This window comes from Pungitius pungitius, chromosome 21, assembly GCF_949316345.1.
Source record: "Pungitius pungitius chromosome 21, fPunPun2.1, whole genome shotgun sequence".
In the NCBI taxonomy this organism is placed as follows: domain Eukaryota; kingdom Metazoa; phylum Chordata; class Actinopteri; order Perciformes; family Gasterosteidae; genus Pungitius; species Pungitius pungitius.
The window spans coordinates 11,102,495-11,112,111 of record NC_084920.1 but is presented as its reverse complement, the minus strand read 5'-3'; the positions used below and the strand labels follow the sequence as shown (position 1 = coordinate 11,112,111).

The 9,617-nt window shown below is 42.4% G+C and overlaps 24 non-coding genes across 24 annotated transcripts; all 24 read left to right on the top strand.

Annotated features, from left to right (window-relative positions):
• Positions 1 to 163: 163 nt before the first annotated feature.
• On the top strand, positions 164 to 236 carry trnar-ucg (transfer RNA arginine (anticodon UCG)). The gene has a single exon. It is a non-coding gene; the product is annotated as a tRNA-Arg (tRNA).
• Positions 237 to 467: 231 nt separating this feature from the next.
• On the top strand, positions 468 to 541 carry trnai-aau (transfer RNA isoleucine (anticodon AAU)). The gene has a single exon. It is a non-coding gene; the product is annotated as a tRNA-Ile (tRNA).
• A 357-nt stretch (positions 542 to 898) lies between these two features.
• Positions 899 to 971, top strand: trnar-ucg (transfer RNA arginine (anticodon UCG)). The gene has a single exon. It is a non-coding gene; the product is annotated as a tRNA-Arg (tRNA).
• A 231-nt stretch (positions 972 to 1,202) lies between these two features.
• Positions 1,203 to 1,276, top strand: trnai-aau (transfer RNA isoleucine (anticodon AAU)). Its single transcript has one exon. It is a non-coding gene; the product is annotated as a tRNA-Ile (tRNA).
• Positions 1,277 to 1,531: 255 nt separating this feature from the next.
• On the top strand, positions 1,532 to 1,604 carry trnar-ucg (transfer RNA arginine (anticodon UCG)). The gene has a single exon. It is a non-coding gene; the product is annotated as a tRNA-Arg (tRNA).
• A 1,495-nt stretch (positions 1,605 to 3,099) lies between these two features.
• trnai-aau (transfer RNA isoleucine (anticodon AAU)) lies at positions 3,100 to 3,173 on the top strand. Its single transcript has one exon. It is a non-coding gene; the product is annotated as a tRNA-Ile (tRNA).
• A 180-nt stretch (positions 3,174 to 3,353) lies between these two features.
• Positions 3,354 to 3,426, top strand: trnar-ucg (transfer RNA arginine (anticodon UCG)). Its single transcript has one exon. It is a non-coding gene; the product is annotated as a tRNA-Arg (tRNA).
• A 230-nt stretch (positions 3,427 to 3,656) lies between these two features.
• On the top strand, positions 3,657 to 3,730 carry trnai-aau (transfer RNA isoleucine (anticodon AAU)). Its single transcript has one exon. It is a non-coding gene; the product is annotated as a tRNA-Ile (tRNA).
• A 180-nt stretch (positions 3,731 to 3,910) lies between these two features.
• trnar-ucg (transfer RNA arginine (anticodon UCG)) lies at positions 3,911 to 3,983 on the top strand. Its single transcript has one exon. It is a non-coding gene; the product is annotated as a tRNA-Arg (tRNA).
• A 231-nt stretch (positions 3,984 to 4,214) lies between these two features.
• On the top strand, positions 4,215 to 4,288 carry trnai-aau (transfer RNA isoleucine (anticodon AAU)). Its single transcript has one exon. It is a non-coding gene; the product is annotated as a tRNA-Ile (tRNA).
• A 661-nt stretch (positions 4,289 to 4,949) lies between these two features.
• On the top strand, positions 4,950 to 5,023 carry trnai-aau (transfer RNA isoleucine (anticodon AAU)). The gene has a single exon. It is a non-coding gene; the product is annotated as a tRNA-Ile (tRNA).
• A 255-nt stretch (positions 5,024 to 5,278) lies between these two features.
• trnar-ucg (transfer RNA arginine (anticodon UCG)) lies at positions 5,279 to 5,351 on the top strand. The gene has a single exon. It is a non-coding gene; the product is annotated as a tRNA-Arg (tRNA).
• Positions 5,352 to 5,575: 224 nt separating this feature from the next.
• Positions 5,576 to 5,649, top strand: trnai-aau (transfer RNA isoleucine (anticodon AAU)). The gene has a single exon. It is a non-coding gene; the product is annotated as a tRNA-Ile (tRNA).
• Positions 5,650 to 6,208: 559 nt separating this feature from the next.
• Positions 6,209 to 6,282, top strand: trnai-aau (transfer RNA isoleucine (anticodon AAU)). The gene has a single exon. It is a non-coding gene; the product is annotated as a tRNA-Ile (tRNA).
• A 180-nt stretch (positions 6,283 to 6,462) lies between these two features.
• On the top strand, positions 6,463 to 6,535 carry trnar-ucg (transfer RNA arginine (anticodon UCG)). The gene has a single exon. It is a non-coding gene; the product is annotated as a tRNA-Arg (tRNA).
• A 231-nt stretch (positions 6,536 to 6,766) lies between these two features.
• On the top strand, positions 6,767 to 6,840 carry trnai-aau (transfer RNA isoleucine (anticodon AAU)). Its single transcript has one exon. It is a non-coding gene; the product is annotated as a tRNA-Ile (tRNA).
• A 255-nt stretch (positions 6,841 to 7,095) lies between these two features.
• Positions 7,096 to 7,168, top strand: trnar-ucg (transfer RNA arginine (anticodon UCG)). The gene has a single exon. It is a non-coding gene; the product is annotated as a tRNA-Arg (tRNA).
• Positions 7,169 to 7,398: 230 nt separating this feature from the next.
• Positions 7,399 to 7,472, top strand: trnai-aau (transfer RNA isoleucine (anticodon AAU)). Its single transcript has one exon. It is a non-coding gene; the product is annotated as a tRNA-Ile (tRNA).
• Positions 7,473 to 7,652: 180 nt separating this feature from the next.
• trnar-ucg (transfer RNA arginine (anticodon UCG)) lies at positions 7,653 to 7,725 on the top strand. The gene has a single exon. It is a non-coding gene; the product is annotated as a tRNA-Arg (tRNA).
• A 230-nt stretch (positions 7,726 to 7,955) lies between these two features.
• On the top strand, positions 7,956 to 8,029 carry trnai-aau (transfer RNA isoleucine (anticodon AAU)). Its single transcript has one exon. It is a non-coding gene; the product is annotated as a tRNA-Ile (tRNA).
• Positions 8,030 to 8,284: 255 nt separating this feature from the next.
• Positions 8,285 to 8,357, top strand: trnar-ucg (transfer RNA arginine (anticodon UCG)). Its single transcript has one exon. It is a non-coding gene; the product is annotated as a tRNA-Arg (tRNA).
• A 230-nt stretch (positions 8,358 to 8,587) lies between these two features.
• On the top strand, positions 8,588 to 8,661 carry trnai-aau (transfer RNA isoleucine (anticodon AAU)). The gene has a single exon. It is a non-coding gene; the product is annotated as a tRNA-Ile (tRNA).
• Positions 8,662 to 8,841: 180 nt separating this feature from the next.
• On the top strand, positions 8,842 to 8,914 carry trnar-ucg (transfer RNA arginine (anticodon UCG)). The gene has a single exon. It is a non-coding gene; the product is annotated as a tRNA-Arg (tRNA).
• Positions 8,915 to 9,144: 230 nt separating this feature from the next.
• On the top strand, positions 9,145 to 9,218 carry trnai-aau (transfer RNA isoleucine (anticodon AAU)). Its single transcript has one exon. It is a non-coding gene; the product is annotated as a tRNA-Ile (tRNA).
• Positions 9,219 to 9,617: the final 399 nt, after the last annotated feature.

Genomic DNA, 9,617 nt, shown 5'->3' with positions numbered 1-9,617 from the left:
GTTTATCACACCTAAAGATGATCAAAAACTGGTAACATTTTGCTGGGTAACATGCTTGAAAAAAGTACAAATGATAATGTATGTTTTCAAAGATTCCACTGTGCCCCAATCGTTTTTCAATTTTATAATAGCACTTCTAAAATGTGAAAGTCTTGCTTTCTGTGACCACGTGGCCTAATGGACAAGGCGTCTGACTTCGGATCAGAAGATTGAGGGTTCGAGTCCCTTCGTGGTTGAAAATTGGAAGTTCGTCGAAAGAAGTTTGGTGAAACCATGAATTGTATCTGCTAGAAGCGTCAATGCTCCCAACACAATGGCATTTCCTTTTGCTTCCTCAATGGGAACTTTGCAACTGAAGATGGTAGGCACTCACACTCAGTTGACAGTTTTATGCTGCCTGCATTTTAGAACGTCTTTTGTGGAAAACTGTCTGGATTTAGTGGAGTTGGATGTGACCTTTGAGCATGGGCCGGTTAGCTCAGATGGTTAGAGCGTGGTGCTAATAACGCCAAGGTCATGGGTTCAATCCCCATACTGGCCAACAATATGGAAAGGGTTGAAACGACCTCCAACTATTTAGTGTTATTTGCGCTTAACAAAAGCTTTTATTGCAAGGAAAAGTCCAAAAGAAAGTCAGCTGCTAGTTCATGCTCCCCAAGTTTAATAATCTACCTTCATCCAAAGAATTTTTGTGTGAAAAACCCATCCGTCCTCTCTACTAAAGCCCAGCAAGTAGTTTATCACACCTAAAGACGATCAAAAACTGGTAACATTTTGCTAGGTAACATGCTTGAAAAAAATACAAATGATAAGGTATGTTTTCAAAGATTCCACTGTGCCCCAATCGTTTTTCAATTTTATAATAGCACTTCTAAAATGTGAAAGTCTTGCTTTCTGTGACCACGTGGCCTAATGGACAAGGCGTCTGACTTCGGATCAGAAGATTGAGGGTTCGAGTCCCTTCGTGGTTGAAAATTGGAAGTTCATCGAAAGAAGTTTGGTGAAACCATGAATTGTATCTGCTAGAAGCGTCAATGCTCCCAACACAATGGCATTTCCTTTTGCTTCCTCAATGGGAACTTTGCAACTGAAGATGGTAGGCACTCACACTCAGTTGACAGTTTTATGCTGCCTGCATTTTAGAACGTCTTTTCTGGAAAACTGTCTGGATTTAGTGGAGTTGGATGAGACCTTTAGGCATGGGCCGGTTAGCTCAGATGGTCAGAGCGTGGTGCTAATAACGCCAAGGTCATGGGTTCAATCCCCATACTGGCCAACAATATGGAAAGGGTAGAAAGCAACCTCCAACTATTTAGTGTTATTTGCGCTTAACAAAAGCTTTTATTGCAAGGAAAAGTCCAGCAAGTAGTTTATCACACCTAAAGACGATCAAAAACTGGTAACATTTTGCTAGGTAACATGCTTGAAAAAAATACAAATGATAAGGTATGTTTTCAAAGATTCCACTGTGCCCCAATCGTTTTTCAATTTTACAATAGCACTTGTAAAATGTGAAAGTCTTGCTTTCTGCGACCACGTGGCCTAATGGACAAGGTGTCTGACTTCGGATCAGAAGATTGAGGGTTCGAGTCCCTTCGTGGTTGACAATTGCAAGTTCTTCGTAAGAAGCTTGGTGAAACTATGTATTGTATCTGCTGGAAGCGTCAATGCTCCCAACAAATGACGTTACAAATGATCTCCTCCTCGCCGCTGACTCTGGTTCCATATCCATCCTCCTCCTCCTCGACCTCTCCGCAGCTTTTGATACAATAAACCATACCATCCTCCTCCACCGTCTACAATCAATCGGCATCTCCGGCACAGCACTCCTCTGGTTCACTTCATACCTCTCCGACCGTCACCACTTTGTCTCTGTCAACAACTGCAACTCCCACACTTCCCCTGTCACCCACGGCGTCCCCCAAGGTTCCGTGCTCGGCCCCCTCCTATTTACCATCTACATGCTTCCCCTCGGTCGGATCATCCGCCACCATGGACTCAACTTTCACTGCTATGCTGACGATACCCAACTCTACATCGCCACCAAATCCATCACCCCGGTTATCCTCTCCACCATCACTGACTGTATCTCCGACATCAAAACCTGGATGGACAATAACTTTCTCAAACTCAACAGCAAAAAAACTGAACTCCTCATCACCGGCCCCAAATCTCTCCTCTCCTCTGTCCAGAACTTTACCCTCCACATTGACGGTCACAATGTCACCCCCTCCCCCTCTGTACGCAACCTCGGCATCATAATGGATTCCACTCTCTCATACCAAACGCACATTAACCACATCACTAAAACATCCTTCTTCCACCTCCGCAACATTGCCCGCCTCCGCCCCTCCCTTACCCAGTCAACAGCAGAAATCCTCATCCACGCATTCATCTCTTCCAGACTCGACTACTGCAATAGCCTCCTCTATGGACTTCCCACCACTCATCTCCAAAAACTGCAATACATCCAGAACTCTGCTGCCCGCCTACTCACCCATACCCGGTCCAGAGAACACATCACCCCGGTCCTCGAACAGCTCCACTGGCTCCCTGTTCAATATCGGATTCAATACAAGCTCCTCCTCCTCACTTATAAGTCCCTCCATAACCTGGCTCCGCCCTACCTCTCTGAGCTCCTGCAACAACACCAGCCCACCCGCCACCTCCGCTCAGCAGGCACCAACCGCCTCACCCCTATCATTCGCACTAACCGCCGAACCCTGGGGGACCGAGCCTTTGCCATCGCCGCCCCCACCCTTTGGAACTCACTCCCACAGCCCATTAGAAACTCTGACTCACTACCTTCCTTCAAATCAGTGCTCAAAACCCACCTGTTCAAACTAGCTTTTTCGTAAACCGCCTTTTTTGTTTTTTTCCCCCATGTAAAGCGTCTTTGAGTGTCCAAAAAAGCGCTATACAAGTTCGATTTATTATTATTATTATTATTATTTCCTTTTGCTTCTTCAATGGGAACTTTACAACTGAAGATGATAGGCACTGACACTCAGTTGACAGTTTTATGCTGCCTGCATTTTAGAACGTCTTTTTTGGAAAACTGTCTGGATTTAGTGGAGTTGGATGAGACCTTTAGGCATGGGCCGGTTAGTTCAGATGGTCAGAGCGTGGTGCTAATAACGCCAAGGTCATGGGTTCAATCCCCATACTGGCCAACAATATGGAAAGGCTAGTTTATCACACCTAAAGATGATCAAAAACTGGTAACATTTTGCTAGGTAACATGCTTGAAAAAAGTACAAATGATAATGTATGTTTTCAAAGATTCCACTGTGCCCCAATCGTTTTTCAATTTTATAATAGCACTTGTAAAATGTGAAAGTCTTGCTTTCTGTGACCACGTGGCCTAATGGACAAGGCGTCTGACTTCGGATCAGAAGATTGAGGGTTCGAGTCCCTTCGTGGTTGACAATTGCAAGTTCTTCGTAAGAAGCTTGGTGAAACTATGTATTGTATCTGCTGGAAGCGTCAATGCTCCCAACAAATGACATTTCCTTTTGCTTCTTCAATGGGAACTTTACAACTGAAGATGATAGGCACTGACACTCAGTTGACAGTTTTATGCTGCCTGCATTTTAGAACGTCTTTTTTGGAAAACTGTCTGGATTTAGTGGAGTTGGATGAGACCTTTAGGCATGGGCTGGTTAGCTCAGATGTTCAGAGCGTGGTGCTAATAACGCCAAGGTCATGGGTACAATCCCCATACTGGCCAACAATATGGAAAGGCTAGTTTATCACACCTAAAGACGATCAAAAACTGGTAACATTTTGCTGGGTAACATGCTTGAAAAAAGTACAAATGATAATGTATGTTTTCAAAGATTCCACTGTGCCCCAATCGTTTTTCAATTTTATAATAGCACTTGTAAAATGTGAAAGTCTTGCTTTCTGTGACCACGTGGCCTAATGGACAAGGCGTCTGACTTCGGATCAGAAGATTGAGGGTTCGAGTCCCTTCGTGGTTGAAAATTGAAAGTTCGTCGAAAGAAGCTTGGTGAAACCATGAATTGTGTCTGCTAGAAGCGTCAATGCTCCCAACACAATGGCATTTCCTTTTGCTTCCTCAATGGGAACTTTGCAACTGAAGATGATAGGCACTCACACTCAGTTGACAGTTTTATGCTGCCTGCATTTTAGAACGTCTTTTGTGGAAAACTGTCTGGATTTAGTGGAGTTGGATGTGACCTTTGAGCATGGGCCGGTTAGCTCAGATGGTTAGAGCGTGGTGCTAATAACGCCAAGGTCATGGGTTCAATCCCCATACTGGCCAACAATATGGAAAGGGTTGAAACGACCTCCAACTATTTAGTGTTATTTGCGCTTAACAAAAGCTTTTATTGCAAGGAAAAGTCCAAAAGAAAGTCAGCTGCTAGTTCATGCTCCCCAAGTTTAATAATCTACCTTCATCCAAAGAATTTTTGTGTGAAAAACCCATCCGTCCTCTCTACTAAAGCCCAGCAAGTAGTTTATCACACCTAAAGACGATCAAAAACTGGTAACATTTTGCTAGGTAACATGCTTGAAAAAAATACAAATGATAATGTATGTTTTCAAAGATTCCACTGTGCCCCAATCGTTTTTCAATTTTACAATAGCACTTGTAAAATGTGAAATTCTTGCTTTCTGCGACCACGTGGCCTAATGGATAGGGCGTCTGACTTAGGATCAGAAGATTCAGGGTTCGAGTCCCTTCGTGGTTGACAATTGCAAGTTCTTCGTGAGAAGCTTGGTAAAACCATGAATTGTATCTGCTAGAAGCGTCAATGCTCCCAACACAATGGCATTTCCTTTTGCTTCCTCAATGGGAACTTTGCAACTGAAGATGATAGGCACTCACACTCAGTTGACAGTTTTATGCTGATTGCATTTTAGAATGTCTTTTCTGGAAAACTGTCTGGATTTAGTGGAGTTGGATGAGACCTTTAGGCATGGGCCGGTTAGCTCAGATGGTCAGAGCTTGGTGCTAATAACGCCAAGGTCATGGGTTCAATCCCCATACTGGCCAACAATATGGAAAGGGTAGAAAACAACCTCCAACTATTTAGTGTTATTTGCGCTTAACAAAAGCTTTTATTGCAAGGAAAAGTCCAGCAAGTAGTTTATCACACCTAAAGACGATCAAAAACTGGTAACATTTTGCTAGGTAACATGCTTGAAAAAAGTACAAATGATAATGTATGTTTTCAAAGATTCCACTGTGCCCCAATCGTTTTTCAATTTTATAATAGCACTTGTAAAATGTGAAAGTCTTGCTTTCTGTGACCACGTGGCCTAATGGACAAGGCGTCTGACTTCGGATCAGAAGATTGAGGGTTCGAGTCCCTTCGTGGTTGAAAATTGGAAGTTTGTCGAAAGAAGTTTGGGAAACCATGAATTGTATCTGCTAGAAGCGTCAATGCTCCCAACACAATGGCTTTTGCTTCCTCAATGGGAACTTTGCAACTGAAGATGATAGGCACTCACACTCAGTTGACAGTTTTATGCTGCCTGCATTTTAGAACGTCTTTTCTGGAAAACTGTCTGGATTTAGTGGAGTTGGATGAGACCTTTAGGCATGGGCCGGTTAGCTCAGATGGTCAGAGCGTGGTGCTAATAACGCCAAGGTCATGGGTTCAATCCCCATACTGGCCAACAATATGGAAAGGGTTGAAAACGACTTCCAACTATTTAATGTTATTTGCGCTTAACAAAAGCTTTTATTGCAAGGAAAAGTCCAGCAAGTAGTTTATCACACCTAAAGACGATCAAAAACTGGTAACATTTTGCTAGGTAACATGCTTGAAAAAAATACAAATGATAAGGTATGTTTTCAAAGATTCCTTTGTTCCCCAATCGTTTTTCAATTTTACAATAGCACTTGTAAAATGTGAAAGTCTTGCTTTTTGCGACCACGTGCCCTAATGGACAAGGCGTCTGACTTCGGATCAGAAGATTGAGGGTTCGAGTCTCTTCTTGGTTGAAAATTGCAAGTTCTTTGTAAGAAGCTTGGTGAAACCATGAATTGTATCTGCTAGAAGCGTCAATGCTCCCAACACAATGGCATTTACTTTTGCTTCCTCAATGGGAACTTTGCAACTGAAGATGATAGGCACTCACACTCAGTTGACAGTTTTATGCTGCCTGCATTTTAGAACGTCTTTTCTGGAAAACTGTCTAGATTTAGTGGAGTTGGATGAGACCTTTAGGCATGGGCCGGTTAGCTCAGATGGTCAGAGCGTGGTGCTAATAACGCCAAGGTCATGGGTTCAATCCCCATACTGGCCAACAATATGGAAAGGCTAGTTTATCACACCTAAAGACGATCAAAAACTGGTAACATTTTGCTGGGTAACATGCTTGAAAAAAGTACAAATGATAATGTATGTTTTCAAAGATTCCACTGTGCCCCAATCGTTTTTCAATTTTATAATAGCACTTGTAAAATGTGAAAGTCTTGCTTTCTGTGACCACGTGGCCTAATGGACAAGGCGTCTGACTTCGGATCAGAAGATTGAGGGTTCGAGTCCCTTCGTGGTTGAAAATTGGAAGTTCTTCGTGAGAAGCTTGGTAAAACCATGAATTGTATCTGCTAGAAGCGTCAATGCTCCCAACACAATGGCATTTCCTTTTGCTTCCTCAATTGGAAGTTTGCAACTGAAGATGATAGGCACTCACACTCAGTTGACAGTTTTATGCTGCTTGCATTTTAGAATGTCTTTTCTGGAAAACTGTCTGGATTTAGTGGAGTTGGATGAGACCTTTAGGCATGGGCCGGTTAGCTCAGATGGTCAGAGCGTGGTGCTAATAACGCCAAGGTCATGGGTTCAATCCCCATACTGGCCAACAATATGGAAAGGGTAGAAAACAACCTCCAACTATTTAGTGTTATTTGCGCTTAACAAAAGCTTTTATTGCAAGGAAAAGTCCAGCAAGTAGTTTATCACACCTAAAGACGATCAAAAACTGGTAACATTTTGCTAGGTAACATGCTTGAAAAAAATACAAATGATAAGGTATGTTTTCAAAGATTCCACTGTGCCCCAATCGTTTTTCAATTTTACAATAGCACTTGTAAAATGTGAAAGTCTTGCTTTCTGCGACCACGTGGCCTAATGGACAAGGCGTCTGACTTCGGATCAGAAGATTGAGGGTTCGAGTCCCTTCGTGGTTGACAATTGCAAGTTCTTCGTAAGAAGCTTGGTGAAACTATGTATTGTATCTGCTGAAAGCGTCAATGCTCTCAACAAATGACATTTCCTTTTGCTTCTTCAATGGGAACTTTACAACTGAAGATGATAGGCACTGACACTCAGTTGACAGTTTTATGCTGCCTGCATTTTAGAACGTCTTTTTTGGAAAACTGTCTGGATTTAGTGGAGTTGGATGAGACCTTTAGGCATGGGCCGGTTAGCTCAGATGGTCAGAGCGTGGTGCTAATAACGCCAAGGTCATGGGTTCAATCCCCATACTGGCCAACAATATGGAAAGGCTAGTTTATCACACCTAAAGATGATCAAAAACTGGTAACATTTTGCTGGGTAACATGCTTGAAAAAAGTACAAATGATAATGTATGTTTTCAAAGATTCCACTGTGCCCCAATCGTTTTTCAATTTTATAATAGCACTTGTAAAATGTGAAAGTCTTGCTTTCTGTGACCACGTGGCCTAATGGACAAGGCGTCTGACTTCGGATCAGAAGATTGAGGGTTCGAGTCCCTTCGTGGTTGAAAATTGGAAGTTCTTCGTAAGAAGCTTGGTGAAGCTATGTATTGTATCTGCTGGAAGCGTCAATGCTCCCAACAAATGACATTTCCTTTTGCTTCCTCAATGGGAACTTTGCAACTGAAGATGATAGGCACTGACACTCAGTTGACAGTTTTATGCTGCCTGCATTTTAGAACGTCTTTTCTGGAAAACTGTCTGGATTTAGTGGAGTTGGATGAGACCTTTAGGCATGGGCCGGTTAGCTCAGATGGTCAGAGCGTGGTGCTAATAACGCCAAGGTCATGGGTTCAATCCCCATACTGGCCAACAATATGGAAAGGGTAGAAAGCAACCTCCAACTATTTAGTGTTATTTGCGCTTAACAAAAGCTTTTATTGCAAGGAAAAGTCCAGCAAGTAGTTTATCACACCTAAAGACGATCAAAAACTGGTAACATTTTGCTAGGTAACATGCTTGAAAAAAATACAAATGATAAGGTATGTTTTCAAAGATTCCACTGTGCCCCAATCGTTTTTCAATTTTACAATAGCACTTGTAAAATGTGAAAGCCTTGCTTTCTGCGACCACGTGGCCTAATGGACAAGGTGTCTGACTTCGGATCAGAAGATTGAGGGTTCGAGTCCCTTCGTGGTTGACAATTGCAAGTTCTTCGTAAGAAGCTTGGTGAAACTATGTATTGTATCTGCTGGAAGCGTCAATGCTCCCAACAAATGACATTTCCTTTTGCTTCTTCAATGGGAACTTTACAACTGAAGATGATAGGCACTGACACTCAGTTGACAGTTTTATGCTGCCTGCATTTTAGAACGTCTTTTTTGGAAAACTGTCTGGATTTAGTGGAGTTGGATGAGACCTTTAGGCATGGGCCGGTTAGTTCAGATGGTCAGAGCGTGGTGCTAATAACGCCAAGGTCATGGGTTCAATCCCCATACTGGCCAACAATATGGAAAGGCTAGTTTATCACACCTAAAGATGATCAAAAACTGGTAACATTTTGCTAGGTAACATGCTTGAAAAAAGTACAAATGATAATGTATGTTTTCAAAGATTCCACTGTGCCCCAATCGTTTTTCAATTTTATAATAGCACTTGTAAAATGTGAAAGTCTTGCTTTCTGTGACCACGTGGCCTAATGGACAAGGCGTCTGACTTCGGATCAGAAGATTGAGGGTTCGAGTCCCTTCGTGGTTGACAATTGCAAGTTCTTCGTAAGAAGCTTGGTGAAACTATGTATTGTATCTGCTGGAAGCGTCAATGCTCCCAACAAATGACATTTCCTTTTGCTTCTTCAATGGGAACTTTACAACTGAAGATGATAGGCACTGACACTCAGTTGACAGTTTTATGCTGCCTGCATTTTAGAACGTCTTTTTTGGAAAACTGTCTGGATTTAGTGGAGTTGGATGAGACCTTTAGGCATGGGCTGGTTAGCTCAGATGTTCAGAGCGTGGTGCTAATAACGCCAAGGTCATGGGTACAATCCCCATACTGGCCAACAATATGGAAAGGCTAGTTTATCACACCTAAAGACGATCAAAAACTGGTAACATTTTGCTGGGTAACATGCTTGAAAAAAGTACAAATGATAATGTATGTTTTCAAAGATTCCACTGTGCCCCAATCGTTTTTCAATTTTATAATAGCACTTATTGTGCACTTATAATAGCACAATCCCCATACTGGCCAACAATATGGAAAGGGTTGAAACGACCTCCAACTATTTAGTGTTATTTGCGCTTAACAAAAGCTTTTATTGCAAGGAAAAGTCCAAAAGAAAGTCAGCTGCTAGTTCATGCTCCCCAAGTTTAATAATCTACCTTCATCCAAAGAATTTTTGTGTGAAAAACCCATCCGTCCTCTCTACTAAAGCCCAGCAAGTAGTTTATCACACCTA